This window comes from Lonchura striata, chromosome 3 (assembly GCF_050655825.1).
Source record: "Lonchura striata isolate lonStrDom1 chromosome 3, ASM5065582v1, whole genome shotgun sequence".
Taxonomy (NCBI): Eukaryota; Metazoa; Chordata; class Aves; order Passeriformes; family Estrildidae; genus Lonchura; species Lonchura striata.
Window position 1 is genome coordinate 100,435,025 of NC_140705.1, and position 19,477 is coordinate 100,454,501.

General features: G+C 38.4%; 2 long non-coding RNA genes across 35 annotated transcripts in view; one reads left to right on the forward strand and one right to left on the reverse strand.

The window, feature by feature from the left end:
* Positions 1–19,477, reverse strand: part of LOC116183367 (uncharacterized) — a 487,183-nt gene that overhangs the window by 96,929 nt on the left and 370,777 nt on the right. The window lies entirely within an intron of this gene.
* On the forward strand, positions 7,305–18,217 carry LOC146768040 (uncharacterized). The gene is made up of 3 exons (XR_014954473.1): positions 7,305–7,531; positions 8,235–8,347; positions 14,284–18,217. It is a non-coding gene; the product is annotated as an uncharacterized LOC146768040 (long non-coding RNA).

The window sequence follows — 19,477 nt, forward strand, 5'->3', positions numbered from 1 at the left end:
AGAGGGGGAATGCAGGAGTTAAACTCAGGGCTTTGCCTGGGTACACCTCTTCCCTGCTCACCTGGGCTGAGGCTGCATTTCACCAGCTCCCACCCTGCCCAGGGCTCACGTTATTCCTTGATTCTGTTTCTTGCCTGTAGCAAACAGGCAGTGCAGTTCTTGCTTTTCTCCAAAAAGCAATAACTGTGTTTTCAAAGAGATGGATGCTTAGGCCATGTTAGGAGCAAGAGGCTCTGGTGTCCTTTCATGGTTGTCAGCTGCTCCTGTGGGCCCACAGAAATGTCCCCTCACTTCCTGGCTGCCTTCAGACCTTCTTGAAATTAAATGATAAACTTGATTGTCTTTCTCTCCAGCCAACCCTTAGGTTTCTTTCTGATTGGCTCTACTAATGAAAGCCCTGATTTTCAATATCCACTGCTGGATTATCACCTTCCAAGAAGCGTCTCTTTCTTTTCAACGCCTTTAGAAGAGATGCATTTGACAAGATATATCAATATTTTGCAATAAATGCTTTTCCTATGGCTTGACCAGTAAATGAACAGAGCTGTTATGGATTTTAGGTCCGGTTTTCTCCTTTTCACTTTAACTGAAGCCATGGAAGAACTCCCAGACTGATGGCTTGAAATGGATTTCTGGTGGACATGTTTTTAAATCCAAGTCTTTTGCACTTTGGCAACACTGTCATTTTCACTTAATTTTCCTGACAACCTGCCAATAAAGCCAAAAGCCTGTTTAGCAAAAGTGAATTAAAGTGCACCTTTCTCATCTGAAGAAATAACATCTGCTGTTCTAAAGATAACTTGTTATTTCTCATGGAAACAAGATATTTAATATCTGAATCTTGTTTGTTTTCATCAAAACCTGGAAAAATAACAATAAACTGACTTATTTGGAAAGAAAAGTTTGTTTTTGAAGCACATGCTTTAAGAAATGTAAGATCCTGCCCTTCCTGCTCTGCTTGTCACAGAAGTTTTAATTTTGAATCTTTCAGTATTCCAGTATTAAACCTGATGAATTTGATTCCAAGTGTAAGAAAGTTCTTTCATCCCATGAGTCATTCAGCTTCTCTCTGGATGGGAGTATTACTGATTCAAAGATTTTTGTTTCATAAACAAGCTCATCATTTTTCCATGGAAAATCATCACCTTACAAATGGATCTTGCAAGGACTCTCTGCCAGATGACAAGTATTCCCCCCAAAAAAAGTGGTTTAGGCTATATTTTTAAAACCCATTAGGTAAACCTAGAAGAAAATCCTTGCAATCTAAATCAGTGGAGATTTAATGGAAGTCTGTGAATTTAACTGGAAAGCATTTTTCTAAGTATTTGGCAGATTAAATTTCTCAATATGAACAAACCTCTAATGTCACTTAAGTCCTGGAAATAAGGTTTATTTGTCTTATGGATGAATAATGCTCTCTCCCAAGCACTGGATTTCATTCTTTGTGAAACTGGTGTCTTATGCAGCACTGAGTGGATAACAAGGCATGCATTTATTACATAAAAATCAGTCATGAGACACTGAAAGTTAATTATAATGTAGCAGAGTTTAAGGGTCAGGATTAGCAGGCTAAGATTACTTGTCAGTTGGAGTAAAAAGACCAGGGAAGAAGAGGTCCATCACAGTGAGGTAATAAGAGAGGGCATTAAAAGGACACTTGTGGAGACTATTTGTTTTGTTTCAGGTTTGTTTTGTTGCTGGGGGGCTTTGGGTGGTTTTTGTTTGTTGGGCTTGTGGTTTTTTTAAAGGAAAAATCTGCATTTGAAAATTGGTCCCAAGTATCCAAAAGCTGGAGGAAGCTAGTTGATTTTTGTACTTTAAACTTTGTGTTCTTTAAATCAAAAGCTTCAACTTAGTATACTTTTCTTTTCCTGGCATTGGTGAAGCACACTTTCCCTCTCATATTATTTCCATTCCAGCCTTGTGCTATGAAAGGAAAAACCTTATGGAAAGAACATAGTGCCTTGATTGTCCCTACATACTACATAAATTAAAAAAAAAACCAAAAAAACTGAAACAAGCTGAGCAGCATTTGGGACTAAATACATATTAAACACAAGTTACAATGAGAAACAGACTGTACCAACTATAGGCAGAAGTGACATTTAATTTTCGGATACATTCCACTTCCATGTCACTTTAGCAGAATTTATCACATCAATTGCTAAAAATTAGATTTGGCTGGCAAAGAAAAAGGTACAGAAGAAAGGTATTTGTCTTGGCTTATCCAAAAAACTTCAGCTGTTTGTATTTAGGGAGTAGAACTATTTAACGTGGGCCTGGTCCTCAAGACTGTCCTCAGTTTTTTTATTCACTCCCTACTCTGGAAAACTTTCCAGATGATTCCAGCAGATATTTTGCTGAGGTTTAAATTTAAATGAGAGCTAGTGCAGAAAACTCTTCTGCACATGCTTACTACTAGTAATCAACCTCCTTAAAATCAATAGAATATTTACTTGAATTGTCTTAAATGTTCTTTGTAACCTTGAACAAAATTTTTTACCATGAGATCAAGAACCTCTGATAATTCATCAAAGAAGAAAAAAGGATATCCTTCAGAAACCTTCAGAGACAATTAAAAATCTCACATAAAAAAAAAAAAAATCCCCTTCACCTCCAAAATAAATAAAATGTAACTAGTTATGCACTGGCTACTTAAAATAGCTCACATGGTGTCCTTGAGATGCGTGGGACCAATGACAGACTTAAAAAAATAAACCTCCCTTGCATATGTGAGACATGCAAAATTTCTGGGATTTGTTGCAATTTTGTCCAACCGTTCTCTCAAGTGCGCATATGCTGCTATTCCTATTCCTAGCCTTTGTGGTTAGGTTGCCACTCGCCAAGTTTCCAAAATAAAATCTGAAGTTCCTACAACAGACACAAGTGTCCAGTAACACGGTCCAGTACAGTTAGAGATTAGGGTAGTCGGTAAATAAAATAATACATCACTTATTAGTTAGAGGCCAGGGAAGCCAAGCCCAGGAGGCAGCCAGACACCACTAAGCCAGCACAGAGCGCTAAGTAGGGCAGCGGCAACCGAAATCAAAGGTTCACAAATTGGCAGGACGCATTCTTTTGTTGCACAGTCACTGGTATTTGAAGGGTGAAATCCAAGCTGCGCTGAAGTCACCAGGAAAAGTTTCTGTGAGCCAGGACATCACCTTAATGGAAAGTAATTAACCTCTCTGTTCCTGCCAAGAGTTTGGGTATGTAGGCACCAGCCCATTAAGCCCTGAAACTCGCCTGTGCTACAAGAACAGTCATTGCAAAAATGTGCAGAGCATGGCAGGAAGAAAGGTTGCCCAGGCGAGGTTTGCACACTGTGGTGGTTTCATGATTATATGGGAAGCGTCTCCTTTTCCAAGCCAATATCAGTGGTAATCAGCAGTGATGTGAAAAGAGATGATGAAAACCTAGAAGAGAGCATTTCAAATTCTGTTTTGGCAGTAGGCAAAACTCATAGTTTCCAGCAGCTCTCTCTGAAGTATGGAAAGCAGCTCAGCTCAGTGTCCTGGGATCTGAGAATGGGCTTAAACTTGTGCCCATATTTTAGGCACCCAATTTCTCCCTTGTTGGAAAAAAAAAAAGTAAAAGCTAACTTATCATATTGAACATTGTGTTTACTTCAAGATCATGTTTCTCTTTGTTAGGACAGGAGTCCTTTCAACTTTCATACACATAAACCAGAGGTTTACTGGAACTGCTCCCACACTGTCCACTAACAAAGATAACACTGATAACGCCTATGCACCACTATTTTATACTGAGTCAGGCTAGATTAACTAAAATGGATGGGGAAATCCATTCAGGGAGGAAAAGGTCTTGACTCATTACCACACGGAAGACCAAAATCAAGCTGAATATAACCAGTAAGTGTTCTAAAGCATGAAGTAAGATGTTGTCTCCTCTGTCACTGAATAGCATCTTCCAAAGGAGTGGTCTCAAGTCTTTGTCTTGATGGAGGGATAGCAGAGGCATTTTGGAAATATGGCAGTTTTTATTTCCAACTTTACAGAAAATATGTCCCTTCCTGTCAGATAAGCATCTATCCATGGTGTGCCAAATAACTCTTGATTACCATAATTCACTGTCTCTGGAGCTGGATGTGAACATCACACATTTTTAGCTTCCAGAAAATGCCCTTTATCCCAGCAGAGACCACCACATCTCCACCAGGCCCACATTCCACTGGCATTCATCCAGCTTCCTCGTGTCAGTGGGGCTATGCATTTCAGTGCAACCATCAGGTTGCTGTTTGTCTTAGAAACACACTCTGCTCAAGGACACTATGAAACCTAAACTCCTGTGATACATACTGGATCTCAAAACCCGGGAGAAAGTACATAGAACCACTAGAGAAAGCATTTCTAACCCATTGAAATCACTTCTCAAAGAAGGTCACAGACAGGCTCTGGCCACTCAGAGGAGACGACAAAACTTCCCCTTCCTTCCCCCTCTCTTTTACCACCAGAAAAGTAAACAGCAACCAAAGTAAACTTTAAAAAAAATTAAAATAATTACTAGCTTTAAAAGACAATCACTACTGAAAAACTAAAAATCCATCTCAAACACCAACTCTCTGCTAAACAGAATTTTAACTCTTCATGCATGAGTGTTTTCAGAGTTCAAAGACTGCAACAGGGGTTTTGTCAGTATGGAAGACAGTAAGTGTGTAGTAGCACAGAGAGCAGACACTCATTACAGTGGGGACTTGAGTATGGTTCTGGTTTTGCAATCACAGTTACTGTTGTGAAAGCACAGACTCCTTTGGGCCCTGTATTAGGATGACAAATAATGTTCTCCAAAGTCTAGGAATATACAGAAACCCTGAAATTCATATCATCAGCATTATTATGAATGTGTTTAACTCTTAAAGTTTCCCTTAGCTCAGACAAATACCCTACAAATTGTTTTCTCTGAAGGGGCTTTGTGAAAGAGATTTATTCTTGTTCAAAACATGTTTTAATGTTAGGATTCAGTGATTAGAAGAGATAAACATTCATAACAGACTTCTTCTGGTACAATAACTACAGATTATACAGGGCATAGTCAAGTGAACTTTACTGAAATTGGCCTGATATTAGATACCCAGAGCATGTTTTCAGACTTGTTGGTTCTGATTGCAAATGAGTTTGTCTTGCATTTTAACTACAGTTCATTTCCAGGGAGCAATTTCTACTGTTTTAAAACCAGTCTGTACATGTTGTACCTAAAAGAACATTTAAAGATGGGAAGCAGCATTGTGTGTATTTCCAGAGAAAACAGCCATTTCAGCAGAAAATCGTGCCTGAAAGTAAATACTTGACTATAAGCAGCCTGGCAGCAGAGATGTTACAAGGCATGGTGATCTCCAAAAGATTAACCTGATTGACAAAAATTAACTAAGAATTTTATTTTCCTTTGGTTTTACAGGCAGTTTCAGAGAGTGTCAATCCTTCTTGGATTGAAAAATCCAAAAAAATCAATAAAGTCAAGAAGGGCTTTTAATAATGTAGCAGTGTATAGCACATGTATTTTCACACGTCTTTGAGACAGAAAACTATTTTAAAACACCTTCTTTGTGTTTCTACTTGAGCAGAATTATTTGTTGGGTTACTCACATGAGGCTTGCAATACCCCTATTCCACCTGTTTTATTACTTACTGTCAGTTCTTTTATCCATAACAAGGGTGCAACGCCTACCTGAGACCTGATCTGCTCCCTTCTGCCTTTGATGTTCCTCACTCTGCACCAGGGGTCAGGGTGCTGGCAGACATGCCATGGGGTATGAATGATTTAAAGCAACAGGTGAAAGTCTTTAAATGAGTGTATTTACCAGCACCTTTCAAGGACTCTCTATCAGCTATGCTTGATCGTATTCCATGAGCGTTCTCAGATGCACTTTCCTTTGTGTTGCTGTTTAGTGGCACCGTCACATTTCATGTAAGTTTACTATTCTGTGAATATCACATGTTCATCTTGTAAAGTTGGACTTGTGTGGATGGTTAATCTCCTGGGCTTTCATCACTCAATATGGGACAGATGCGCTTCAGTGTTAAGCAAACTATTAATATTTCCTACATTTCCCATGAAAATACTTCTGCCTGCATCTCATCCACTTACACTTTCTGTCTTTAACATTCACTTCTGCTGCCTCCTCTTACTGTGAGAGTCTGAAGTCTCCTATGCCTGAAACAATTTGCTGATTTACCCAGCTCCCTTCAAATCTTTTTCTTTAAAAACATTTCTAGAGCTACATTATCCCACAAAGCTTTGAGGGCTCATCAGCCCCTGAGGCATGACATGACCTTTAGCTAGAATTTCATCACTGAGCTATGATCAGATGCTTTTCTTTTGCATAACTGCAAATTAGAAGAATCGTTACTCTTATCTCAAATGCTTCCCAAGATGTTACATTTGCATGACAGGTGTAATGATTGCAGACTTAATTGTGAAAAAAAATATTAAACAAATCAAATGCAAAACCTGCAAAGTTCTCTAATGCAAGGAAAAAGATACTGAGGACTCTAAAGTGGAAAGAATGTCATTAGAGGTCATCTGTAAATATTGCTCTGTCCACTAAAATTACAGACACAAAAGCAAGTGGGAGAACATGCACCCCTGATCTCAGACTTTCCGTACTGAACATTTCTGTATTCAGCAAGGAAATAAAAAAAATTCCTTTCTTGCTCTGCTTTCATTTATCTGATAGCAATATAAATGTACTTATCATGCAAATTAAGGACTAAACAAAAATTATTCCCAGATTAGAGAATTATTCCAAATCAGTCAGGATTTTCTCACTAGACAACATGATATTTACTGTACATAAAATAGCAAGATTGACTCCTAATGCTGATAATAGAAGCAATGCTGATAAAAAGTTGGAGAACAGATCAGGAACTAGGAACAGTCTGTTTTAATCAATGCTACATAATGCTGTCCAGAATGTTACAAAACTCAATGCCTCTCCCCACTACAATGTGTTTCTAGTATGTAGCTCTAATGCTTTAATTAATTCTTTAGTAATTCCAGCAACCTCAAAAAGAAAGATGAAGGGATCACTCAAATGTGTCCCTGAGCTTGTGGCAGCATCCTGTAGCACACCAAGAACTTAATGTTTTCAGGAGTTTAAATGTAGGCAAATTATGTTTCAATTAAAGATTTTTAATAAAAATAAATAATTAAAAGCTGCAGAAATTAAATGTGCACTCTTGGCTTCAAACTCCATTTGCAGATTGATAACGATCAGCACCTATAAATCCTCATGGGCAGTGAAATGCTGGAAGGGAAAGAGAATGTTTTCAACAATAGCTGATGTCTGCATCAGCAACAAAAACAGTCTCTGAGCACTGGCATCAAGGAGCATTTGATGTGAACAAAGTGACATCTTGTTTCATCAAAGGTTAATGAGTACAGCAGCTCTGTCAGCAATACATTAAGACAGCAGTGTCACTGTTCGTCATACTTGGTGAGTTCAAGGCAGGCTGCAAGCATCACCATTCGTGGATTTGTCGGGGTTTCTGTTCTCTCCCTCTCTCCCAGCTAAGTAAGTTTAATGTGACAAGCTAGAATTTCCCCATAAGCAACTCTTCATGCTGTTTTTCTGTAGAGCAAAAGTGTTTTTGTAAGCCTGGTACTTGTGCTGACTGGAAAACTAGAGGCTTTTCTCAGTAAATTTAGTTAAACTAGAAAGTATTAGAGAAGATGTAATAAAGCATTATTATCCTTTTCTTTTGTTATATGGTTTTCTATTAAAAAGCTTTTGATGGATCTTTTTTCTAATGTAATATTGCTGAGTTAAAGACTTTATTTCCAAGTGAATATATTCATGTAAAACTTAAAGCTTGAATATTTATCCATAACTGTCCACAAAAATGAATGGAAAAGTATATATCAGCATTAATGGGGAGACAAAATAACCAAGCAACAGTGAATTGCTGTATAGCCAAATTTCAACACTATGCACAAATACTGCTGCTAGATCCAGTGTCACTGGAAAGTGCCCATTGATATTACCACTGACTTCTGGGCTGGTAGTGATTTCTGTCAGTATCTCAGGAAATTATTATGGGGCTGAACAAGCACCTGACTACAGGGAAGATTAAATAAGACTGCATGCATAAGTAAGGGTTTGAGATCTGATCCTTTGATGCAATAGCACTTGTTGAATTCTGTCATCCAAACTTACAACAGCAACTTGTTTCCCTGATTTCCCTGAATGCCTTTCTCTAATACTAATATTTCTCTAGCTGTGGACATGACATGGATGCTGCTTCTTCACCTCACAGCCATCAGCTTCCAGTATCCATGACTGAAACCAAGAATGAGAAGCTTCTTTCTGTCTGGGAGCTGCTGAGATGAGGTAAAAGTGTTTGTAATCTTTAGCAAGGCTAGTGCTATCTAGTGTTTATTGTGCTACCATCCTATGAGCTGTGCTCACTATGCTGCTGGAAGTGCTTCTGAGTCCTGGTGCTGTTGGCAAGTTGGGGCTATTTTCAAAGGCTTTGGTTCTCCCTCCTCTGAGGGCTGAATGATTCATTTAGGACAGCATTTCTCTTAGCAACTTTGCTTTGCATAAGACAAACTTTCATCTCTGTCAGTCTCCAGCCAGACAAATCTTAACAGCTTAGTGCACAAATGTCTTGTTTACATCATTGCATATCTGCGTTTCACAACACAACCTGTACTTTATACAACAATCTTAGAAAAGGTGGTTCAAATGGAGTTCAGAAGACCTTGCAGTTATCAGGTATTCTTATGTAATTCCTGACATACAATTGGGTAATCCTGTTCTAAAAACCAGAGGTTTTTATAACAGAGGTTGTAGAGGTCCCACCTAATCCATTCAACCTTTGCATTAGAAAGGTTCCCTCTCTCCCATAAAATATCTACCTTACCTCTTTCTTGGTGCTAAGGCTTGATTTTGTCACTGTGAACAAGTAACTCAGAATATTGCTCTCCCTCCTGATGCCCCTTCTAAAGCTAACCAGATATTCTTTTGTCTTCTTTGGATAGATCAGTGCTGCACAGAACTAGAAGTCCTACACATAACTTTTCCCATTTCCTCTGTAGGAAGCTGTAGCAGCTTTCCTGAATCAGATTATGCAGTGATGAGGATTTTAATTTGTGCCTCACCTGTTCTATTCATGCACAGAGCAGTCCCATCTGTGTTGTAAATCTTATTCTTTCACTTTCTGGCTAGAATTCCATCCCATTTGCTAAGGATAAAGATAGCTTCAAGTTTGGATGCACTATGTTGGCAAGTCCATTCTATGGTTTTCAAAGCAGAGGGAATGAAGACAGGCATGACTTTTGCCCTGGTTCCCTAGGGATAAGAAACCTACATAATCATGCTACACAAGAGTTTCTGTCCACCCATCCCACTCCCATAACAACTTCTGATCCTTTAGGTCATGTCAGCCTGATTTGACAGGAATGAATAGTTCAAAGACAGTTTCTGCAAAACTTGGAGGGAAGGGGAAGAAAAAAAAAGGGGGCAACCAACCAAGGATAAGAGTATGAAACAAAATAAGCAGATAACAGATCAGATATTCAGAATCCTTTTAGGAGAGACACTTAAAAAATACCTTTTTTTTCAGGACAAGTTCACTTTGAAGGGCTGGAGTAGCCTAGAGTAAATACTGGGTTTCCCAGTTCCAGAACTCCTGAATCCATTTGCACTAACATGTAAAATAAGTTTAAATAAGAAAATAAGACATTAAATTCTCTATGAATAGGATTATTATTTCTGTGAAGCATCTTTCATCAATAGATCTGAAAGCATGTGACAAAAGGAGGCCTTGAGCATTATCTCTGGTTCATGAAGAACTTGAGAGGTGATGCAACTTGCCTGAGGTCACTAGATCAATGGAGAACCCAGGTGCCCCAGAACAGTTTTCCATACTGCTTCAGGAACATCTCAAATAGAATCTGGTTACTTTTATTTTGCTATCCTATTTTTCCCTCTGTAGACTTTGCACTTACATGGGAGAATGATCTAAATTTCTTTTATTTTTACCTGGCAGACACAAACCAACAGAAAACATCTAATCTCAGATTTTGATAACTGTATTCAAGTGTGTATCCAAATGTTGAAGTATTCCAGCAAAGATAGTTACTTTTAAAAATGAAATTATCATTGTCTGAATTAAGCAAGGTAGTTCCAAAATCATTTCCAGCCCCAGATATTTGAGGGCAGAAGCTCTTGCTGAATTCTGCATTGGGTTCACTAAACTTGTCCAGAGAAGTGCTATCTGCTTCCACATAAAAATCATGTGTCTTTTAATCTCAACATATGATTTGCTTACCTTTAGATATAGTCTAGGATACTATGTAGCCTTAACAGTTGAATTCAGCTACCCTAAATAATTCTGTTCCATAACCAATATCCATCCACAAACAGTTTCTAAAAATCATTCTGTCTGAAAGAATGACACATTGAAAATGAAATTTCATGAGGGATCCATACTAATCTTTTATTACTCCAGACAAATCTATTCAGTATCAGTGACTGAGGATAAAACAAAAAACAGTAGTCCCCTGCTCAATATTAACAACAAAGAATGATTCATTGGAAATAAGCCTTCCAATTGCAATTTCATCTAAATAACTAAATAAATGAATTGCTAAAAGCACTGAATCCCAATGATGTCTCAAAGGGAAGAAAGCTAGCTCTTACCATACAACTGCATTTAAAATTAAATTATCCAGCAGCCTCCCTTACCCAGCACAAGTGGTCCTTCTCATATCTTCACTTCAACTGTGCAGATTTGAAGAACCTTAAAATGGTGGGAGACGGCCATTGAGGAAAGTTGATAACATAAGTGGTACTTGAGTTTAAAACCTAGCTAGAGATACTTTATTCTGGCCATACCAAGATCTTGGCATGCCTGTGCCTTCATCAGCACAGGCTGATGCCTGTGTTGATGCCTGTACCAAGGCAAATATTGGGATTACTGCCCTGAGCCCCAGTGAAGCAGGCAACCCTTCTTTCCAAGACAGGCACTAGTCTCTGTGACCAGCAGGCCAAGCTGGCCAAGCAGAATCCTGACTACATCAGAGATGTTGCATCACAACTATTCCAAATATATTTTATGCTTATACACTTATGTACTTCTGCTTTGATGTTTTTATTTGCATTTTCTTTTTTTTTATTGTAGTTTTGGGCATTGTTTCACTAAGACACTTTAGCAAATGTTTAATTTTCATCATGTAAGTAACAAAGCCATCTTGTACAAAGCAGGTCCTCTACAAGATAGTCTTTTGCTGCCTTACATGCAAAAAGGACTTAAACGTGTTTATATTTTGTGTTGAACTGGAAACATTGTTCTAGTGACAGAAGCAGAGCTACTGGCAGCAGTCACCATCCCAACACTGCTGCATCACTGGAACTCACACCTGATCTTGAAAAGTCTTTTTATTCAAATCCTGTGCCCTTTACCACAGGCAACACTAGTAGTTTTGAAAAGGACACTTCTCTTTTTGAATCCTCTTCTTTAATTCTCTATCACACACAGCTTTTAAACCAGTACACACACACAGTGTTAAAATACAGGAGAAATAAAAAAGGAGAAAAATGAGGTTTGTTTTCCATCAGATGAATTTCTACTGTAATGTGATGCCTCCTGAAATTAAGGACAAAGACATGGACCAGAACAATATTCTGAAAATGACAGCACACAAGAAGAATCAGCACTGATATGTAATATACAGAAATGTTCAGGATTCAATAAAGAACATACACTGTTAATTAGGTTTGACTTGAAAATAATATCAAACACTCTATGGGGATTAGAACAAAGATGGTGAGCATGCACTTACACTGAGGGTGATTTTAGTCAGTTTTTCTGTGGGTTAAAATTAATTAAAGGAGAGAAAGAGACAATGAAATATGAATAGAAACAAAATTATTTCATTAACCAAAGTGATTTTTTAGATGCATAATCAGTTGCAGAGCCTAAGAGTTACTGCTTTCAATAGCTGTTTAAAACACTGCTTGGTATGTTAAGGATTATGTGCACGCTTGAATGAAAGTAGGAATTTGGGATTTGGATAATTTCTTTAATCATTTAGAGTATGGCATCTCTGCCCCATATGTGCATTTCTAAATGGGGTGGTGCACATGAGTAAGGCTGGTCATGTGCATGTGTGGCAGCCACAGCAGCAGGAACTGCACACACAGGAGGGAACCTCAGGGCTGAAGGCACAAACTTGTAGGTTTGGTTTAAGTGAGGGACTCCCAGGCTGGGAACTGTTACAACACAAATAATCTGTCTCAAATAATGAAGCACAGAGACAGCGCTGCCAAACACTGGGTTTTACAAGTTTCCAAACCTGTGCTTCTAATGTACACAAGAGGTATTATTCACATTTTATTTGCAGGCTTGGGTGCCACTTTGGAAATCATCTGGTGTCAGTGGATGAGCACAGTTGATGTGTAAAAAGAAGTGCACAAGATACAGAAGTGTTTATGTCAAATTTTGCCTGCTTTCGTGGTATGAAAATGTCAAAGTCAGTTTGAAATTCAATGGATCAATGGATACTATAAAAATGTCACAAAACTATAAGGTAAAATATATTACATAAACCTACAACATCAAATAATCCACTAATATAAATGCACAACATATCTATCTTCTTGTTTAGTTTCTGCACATTTTCTACATATTTGTTAATGGAGACTTTCTTTAAAAAATGAACACTGATTTGAATAATGTAAACCAAGATTTTACTTTGAAAACGAATCAACATTAGGCAGCTACACTGTTATACTCTCTATGAGCTCCCTTCCAGATTTTCATATGCTGGAAAGATTATAGCACCATGTAATGAGCTACATGTACATCCATGCTATCTGACATCACTAGCCTATATACACACACCCCTAAAATAATAAGTAATTGTGTTCAGATATCACAGCCTGTCTTCCAAGCTCAATCAATCTTTTCTCTAGGAGCCCTCACATTCTTACCTCTTTCTCCTCAATTTAAACAGATACTTCCCATATCCTCACCAACACTACAGAATTACGAAAGGTGAAATGGAGGATGGTTCCTCAAACCCAGCTCATATATTCGTAGATTTATTTCAGTATACCACAAATGGGGAAAAAACCTAAACCAAAGCCAAATCAATCAACCAATAAAGCAAACAACAACCCCCCCCCCCCCAAGTCTATAAAGTGCCATTAATTGCCAGCTTCAAGTGCCATTACAAGGAAGACAAATTTTGTAGTTACCCCATCAAGATAAAAACAAAATGTTTGGGTTCTCCTTTACCCTGAATTCATCTATGTTATACACTCCCAAATCAGGTCAGAATGCTTCAAACAAAAATAGAGGCTGACTAGTAAGATTTTTATGTATCCATTGCAGATGTATAAGCTCAGTACATTCCTTTTAGATGGGTGAATCCTGCATAGGAACCAAAGCGTGCATGATGAAAACACAAGAATGCACAAAGCTACACAATAGCCTGCAGAAATGCAGAAAAAGTGTTAGCAATCTGAGACCGCTTCTAGGTCTGTGATTTTGAGTGCTGATTTCTATACAGACACTTGAGATGCTCTACCAACATTACATTTCCTTCTGAGTCCTTTCACAATATAGGAGAAGGAATACTATATTTCTCATTTTCTTTGAAAGGCTGATGTGATACCATGCTGGCAAATTGTGTGCAATGAGGCGAAGAATGGGATGGTCATTTTGTTTGTAACAGTGCTTGAAGAGAAATTTCAATTGGTCAAACTCTCTGCCTGCAGTTTCAACAGCATGATTTTGCTCATGTTCCTCTTAAAAAGAGTCAGCATCAGCAAGGACACATTGATCTCACACACTATCAGAATGTTCTTTTAGGAACGTTCTGATAGAGAAGAGAATTTAGGGTTGAGTTCTTTTTCTGTGTGTGCATCTCTCACAAACTATTGCCGTCTTCCATGTTTTCCTGTAGTGTTCCTGTTTGTCTATCAGCATTGTCTGCCTCTTATATTATATTTTTCCTCATGACTTGCTCTGGGACAGGATCACCTTGCTTGAACAAAGTTTAGCACATCTGAGTCCTAACCCATGATGCAGGCTCTGAATATCGTAAGAAAGAGTCAGAAACTTCCAGGTACTATTCCTTTACCATTGACCAGTTTTGAAGTATCAGGCAAGTCACTGCAGCAGTTCTTCTAAAAATAGGATAAACACCATCATTTTTAGAGCAACAACAACTATGTTTGATTGTCTGCATTTTAGACCTGCAAAATAGCTAGAGGAATCAATTCTTACTAAAAGATTTTTTTTTAAATCACTGTAGATGCTAAAGGAAATAAATTCTGACCAGAAGAGAGAAGATATATGGATTATTCAGACACGACAGATATCTCCAAATGAAACAGGTTTCAAGAAATCTGGTCTTGACCAATTCAGCAACTAATCAAAGTGGTGTTTAAACCTTTGAGAGTTTACAGAAGACAGGAACAAGAAAAGAGGAAGAAGGAATCAGAGAGAAATTGTTGAAATCACAATCTACTCAAGTCCTGGAAAGGTTATAGAGCAAATGATAAAGCAAACAACTCTCACTGGAATATAACAGTGACAAGAAGAGCTAGAAGAAGAACATGACAAATCAGCTCAATTTCTGTCTTTGATGGATTACTAGGTTCAGTAGGTAACAGGAGAGAAGTAGATGTATTTCAGCTTGAATAAAAATTTTGACATGTAGTACACAACCATATAAAATTAATGAAAGAAATAATTTAAATTAAAACATCACAAAGTATGTTCACAACTGATTGAATAACATTGATTGGTGATTTGCTGATGAAAAAATTTCTACAGAGGAACAGGTATGTGAACTATCCTTGAAGTATTTGTATTGGAAATAATTTTTTAAATGAATAATCATTCATTATATTTCCATTACAATGGAAAAGGAAAGGCAAAAACTGTGCAGATAGCAATCAACTAAGGAGATACTGTAAGTAGATTCATTACCTAATCCTGTCCTCTAGGACTCTCAAGTAGTATGGAAATAGTGAGATATAATAAGGTGATAAAGCACTCCAGAACGGTCAATAAGTCCAAAACTAAAAGATAAATCTTGGTAAAAATTGCTTTGAAATATTACTTTTGGGGGGAAATAAATCACAGGTGTCAAGATAACCAGCAAGAAAAACCACATGATCTTTTCCATGGCAATTTTAAGCAACTGTGTTAATAGCAATTGCTAACAGGGCATGGTGAGTTTGGAGATACTATGTAGACATAGTAACAACAGTCAATTGGCCAGCATAGCTTGAGAGATGTATGCACAAAACACAAAAAAACCTCCAGCCAGTCACATCTAAGAAGTTGTTATGTTGGCAGATTGCCTGAGAAAGAATTTCCCAACACCACCTGGCATGAAAGCACCAACTAGAGAAACATAACCAAGACAGCCAGCAGGGCATATAGGAAGGTAACTTTTTGCAACAATTAAATTCATTAAAGACCCATTTGACACTGTGAGGGGAAAAAAAAAAAATTCACCTAGAAACCCCACAAGGTAAACTTCCTACACAATTAGGTTTTGTTTTCTCTGTTTGGATGTTCAATCTGTCATCACAATGTCTTTAAAACCTTGTTTACAATGAAGACAGGTTACAATGGAGCAAAGGAAATAAAAGTTGGTGACAGACAAGGTCCAGAAAGGATTTTTATAGGCTGAAATCAATTTTATCTAGGAAGTCAGTGAAGAATCGTCCTGCTAACTAATTCAAACCATACATATATTTCTTTCTTTCAAACATTTCTGAATATTTTGGAATAAAAGGAATAGTTCTGGGCATTCATACAACTAAATCGAAATTATAGTCAGAATTTACATGAGTACTCAAAAAACATTTATTTTTCCAAATAGTTTGCTGAATTTTCTTTTCAGATATGCATTGCCATGTGGCAGGAGAAAAACCAAGGCTGACTGAAAGTTTGAACACAGGGCTGTTTTGTGAGGCTGCATGTGAGAAATACAGGTTACACTTTGCTTTGCTTCTGGCATCTAAGGAACTTGTCTGAGTGAACATACCTGCCAAAAGTTACATTAGTAACAAGGTATCTTGTGTCTGTGCCAACACATTTCCCTTCAAACACAGAAATAACTCACTCCACGTGTCTGGCCTTCACTGATGCTTTGAAGGCCGAAACATATCTGCTGCAAATTAATTTGAGTTTTTGCTTTGGATGAAGGGACCAGTCTGCTGACTTGGTGGTATTTGGAGTGCAAGGTGAGAGACTGAGAGAACTGGATTTGTCCTGACTTGAAAAGGCAAAATAAGATCTTATGATTTTATTCATCTATATAACATATGCTTCTAAAGAAGACAGAGCCAAACTTCTGAAGGTGCACAGGAAAGAGGCAATAAACACAGGCTGCAACCAAGAAAATTCCAGTTAGGTATTGGGAATCTTTTTTTTGTCATGGGACTAGTCACAGACTGGAACAGGTGTGCAGGGGGACAAGGAGTCTCCATTCTTGCAGGTGTTTCAAACCCAACTGGACAGAGGTCTCAGCAGCCCAATATATCTCTATAGCTGGATCTAATTTCAAAGTTGGATCTGTTCTAAACATGCCTGTTGGACCAGGCAGCTTCCAAGGATGAGTTATTCCCTGACTTAGAGAGCTGCTGCAAGGCTGCTCTGCTCTATTAGAAAAGTGCCTTATAAGAAACAGGCCCTGACCTTAATGGTATCAACAAGCATCTTTTAGATTCTTCTCTCTGCCCCATATGCCAGCAGGTTGTTAAGAAAGGTTATTGCATTGCAGATATGCCCTAGAATGTATTGTGAATTCTATAAATGCACAAAAACTTCCTGTAGTTGTATTTTCTCAAATGGGAGTTGTTCCTTCATGAGAACTGCTTCAAACACATTACAAGAAAAGGGAGGTGCAGGCTTTGTTTTTTTACCTTGTACTGACAGAAGAGAGACATCCTCTCGTTATGCTTGCACTAGAATACAACAACTCGGAGTTGGTTTTATTTTTCTGTGTGTATGTTTGCTTTTGTTTTTAACATCCCTAAAAGCCTCCTAGTGTTAGCACTAAAAACAAGCAAACAAACTGAGCTTCACATTACATTTGTATCCAGCATCTGCAATCTGATCTCAACAAAAAAAGTGGTTTGTTTAGAATGAGTCTGGATTCTAAACAAACAAGTGAGTAGCTAGAAGATACTCTCAAAGCACATGCAAACCACACATTAAATGGACACTGCTCAGGACTTGGAGATTTTTCTTTAATACCCAGTTCTGCACAAAAACCCTAAAGAAACTTGGCCAAGATATTTTGTTTTTCTCTGTCTCACTTCTCTCCCATAAAAAGGAAAACCTTTTTTGCACTCTTTGCCTTTCTAAATATACAGGGCTGAAAAACCCACAGGGAAGGAGCTCTTCCCCATTACACTATGAACTCACCAAATGTCAAGTTATCAAAAAAAAAAAAAAATAAATGTGTGGCTAACATATGATGAACAGAAAGACAAAGAAAGAGAACAAGTATTCCCTTGCAAGCATACTATTGATTTCACTTAATTGCAAAACTTATGACCCTTAGAGAGTGAAGGCTTTTCCCACATCTTTATGCAGCACTGTCTGCCTGTTGTGCCATCCAGATTGTGTCCATAAGTCCACAACAAAAGTCTCCTTCCAGAATAGCTTCTTTTACAAGAAACAACATTTCCCACTGAGATTCAGATTTAGAAACATAATCCCCTCGTGTCTGTGTGAGGAGTCTGATGGAATCTAAGCCGGTGGCACAGAAAGCAGACACCTGACCCATGAGGACAGAACACGGTGTCACATGAAGACCCATCGTTAGTTTGCCTCACCAGTTTGCACAAATCTGCAGAGCTGGCTCTGGGTTCTAAAGCAAAATGCAACGTGCAGGTAATGCTCTGCAAAGTGTAAATGTAAGCATTTAAATTTATGTGAAAGGCAGAGCAGGCCTCAGTGCTGTTTTGGTTCCCAGAGTTCTTGAGAACATTCACTCTCAGGAACTGTGGTGAAGAGGTCCTCCAATTTCCCCTCAAAGCAAGCCTTCTTCTTGCCTGTGACTTTCCTAGACATTTTATAATCCAGGCTCTCACACACACTGTCTGGAAGCGATGGTCACAGAGAGTGCCCTCCTGCTATTGTGCCCTGACTAATAGAAGAGAACAAGTCCTTCACTGTTGCCCAAGCGTCCTATGTCAATACAATAAAATCACTGTCTTCTGTTCTCAATATTACATTTGTTTATGATTACAATGTTTATTTCTTGCTGTGAGACTGTAACTCTGCACGCTTTCTTCTGTTAAAATACATTTTACCACCCCCACTCTGTAATCCTTTTCCCGCCCCTCACCCGCTTCTCGACTTGTTGCCAGAGTAGGAAAATTCTCTTGCACATATGCAAAATAATATCATGTTTCGTTTTTAGAAGTGCTAGTAATTGGGTTACAATGGCATGCCTGTGGTGACAACATGTAAAAAAAAAGTATTTATGTACTTGCTTTACATAAATTTAAGCAATTTAGGAAAAGCCAACGTGAACAACTGTATTTTTAATGACGCTGGGATACTACAGAAAGCACCACAAAGGTCAGGAGACAGAGGCTTTGTCCCAGCTTCTCTCCCTTACTCTATAATTCTGTAGCAAGACTGTTTTCCTGCTCATCCCTTCCAGCCCAAGACAGAAAACATACTGTGATTTTTTTCCAAAGTGTTCTGAAACACAAGGATGGATGAATTCAAACACATAATCGATGTAGATTAAAATAGCTGTGGTGCTCCAAAGTTTGCAGTGTGCAGGCCTTTCCACTTAAAGGACAAGGTCTGTATGGGAGAACAACTTTGCTTTCAAGTTTCTGCCAGTGAGTCTCTTGACAATTCAGTGGCACCTACCAGAGCCCTGCAGACAGGCACAGCAGAAGCTGCAGAAACCTTCCACGGGCTGCTCTGCCCAGGCTACAGACCTGCTCTGTCCTTGAGCTCGTGCTCTGCTGGGAGAGAGGATGTGGCTGCAGCCTCACTGCTTGCTAAGAATTATTTTCCTCTAAGTAACACAATTCCATACTACAAAACTGAGGCGAAGCAGACACCCTGGTGCCTGTAACAGAGTTAATGCAGTAAGAAGAACTTTCTAGCACAATCAGCTGCTCCAGAAAGGATGCAGGATGCCGTGCTGTCAACACACGTAGCAGTAAAAATCCACCTTACATTAGACTCCTGCCAGAGCAATAATAAAAATTGTTTTCTGTCATTTCCCATGGGAGGTTTAAGTCTCTCCTCCCTGGAGAGGTTTGTGATAAAAGTGTGACTGGGGCTGGGATGAAAGTGGCCGCCAGGTTCTAGCTGCTCTCACAATATAGACTTTGTCTAATGTGCCATAGAGCAATACAACCTACAATAGATCTAAAATAAATATTTGGCTAGTTTAATAATTATGCTGAATGGCTCCCTGTATTTATTATACCAGAAAGAAATGCATAAATCAC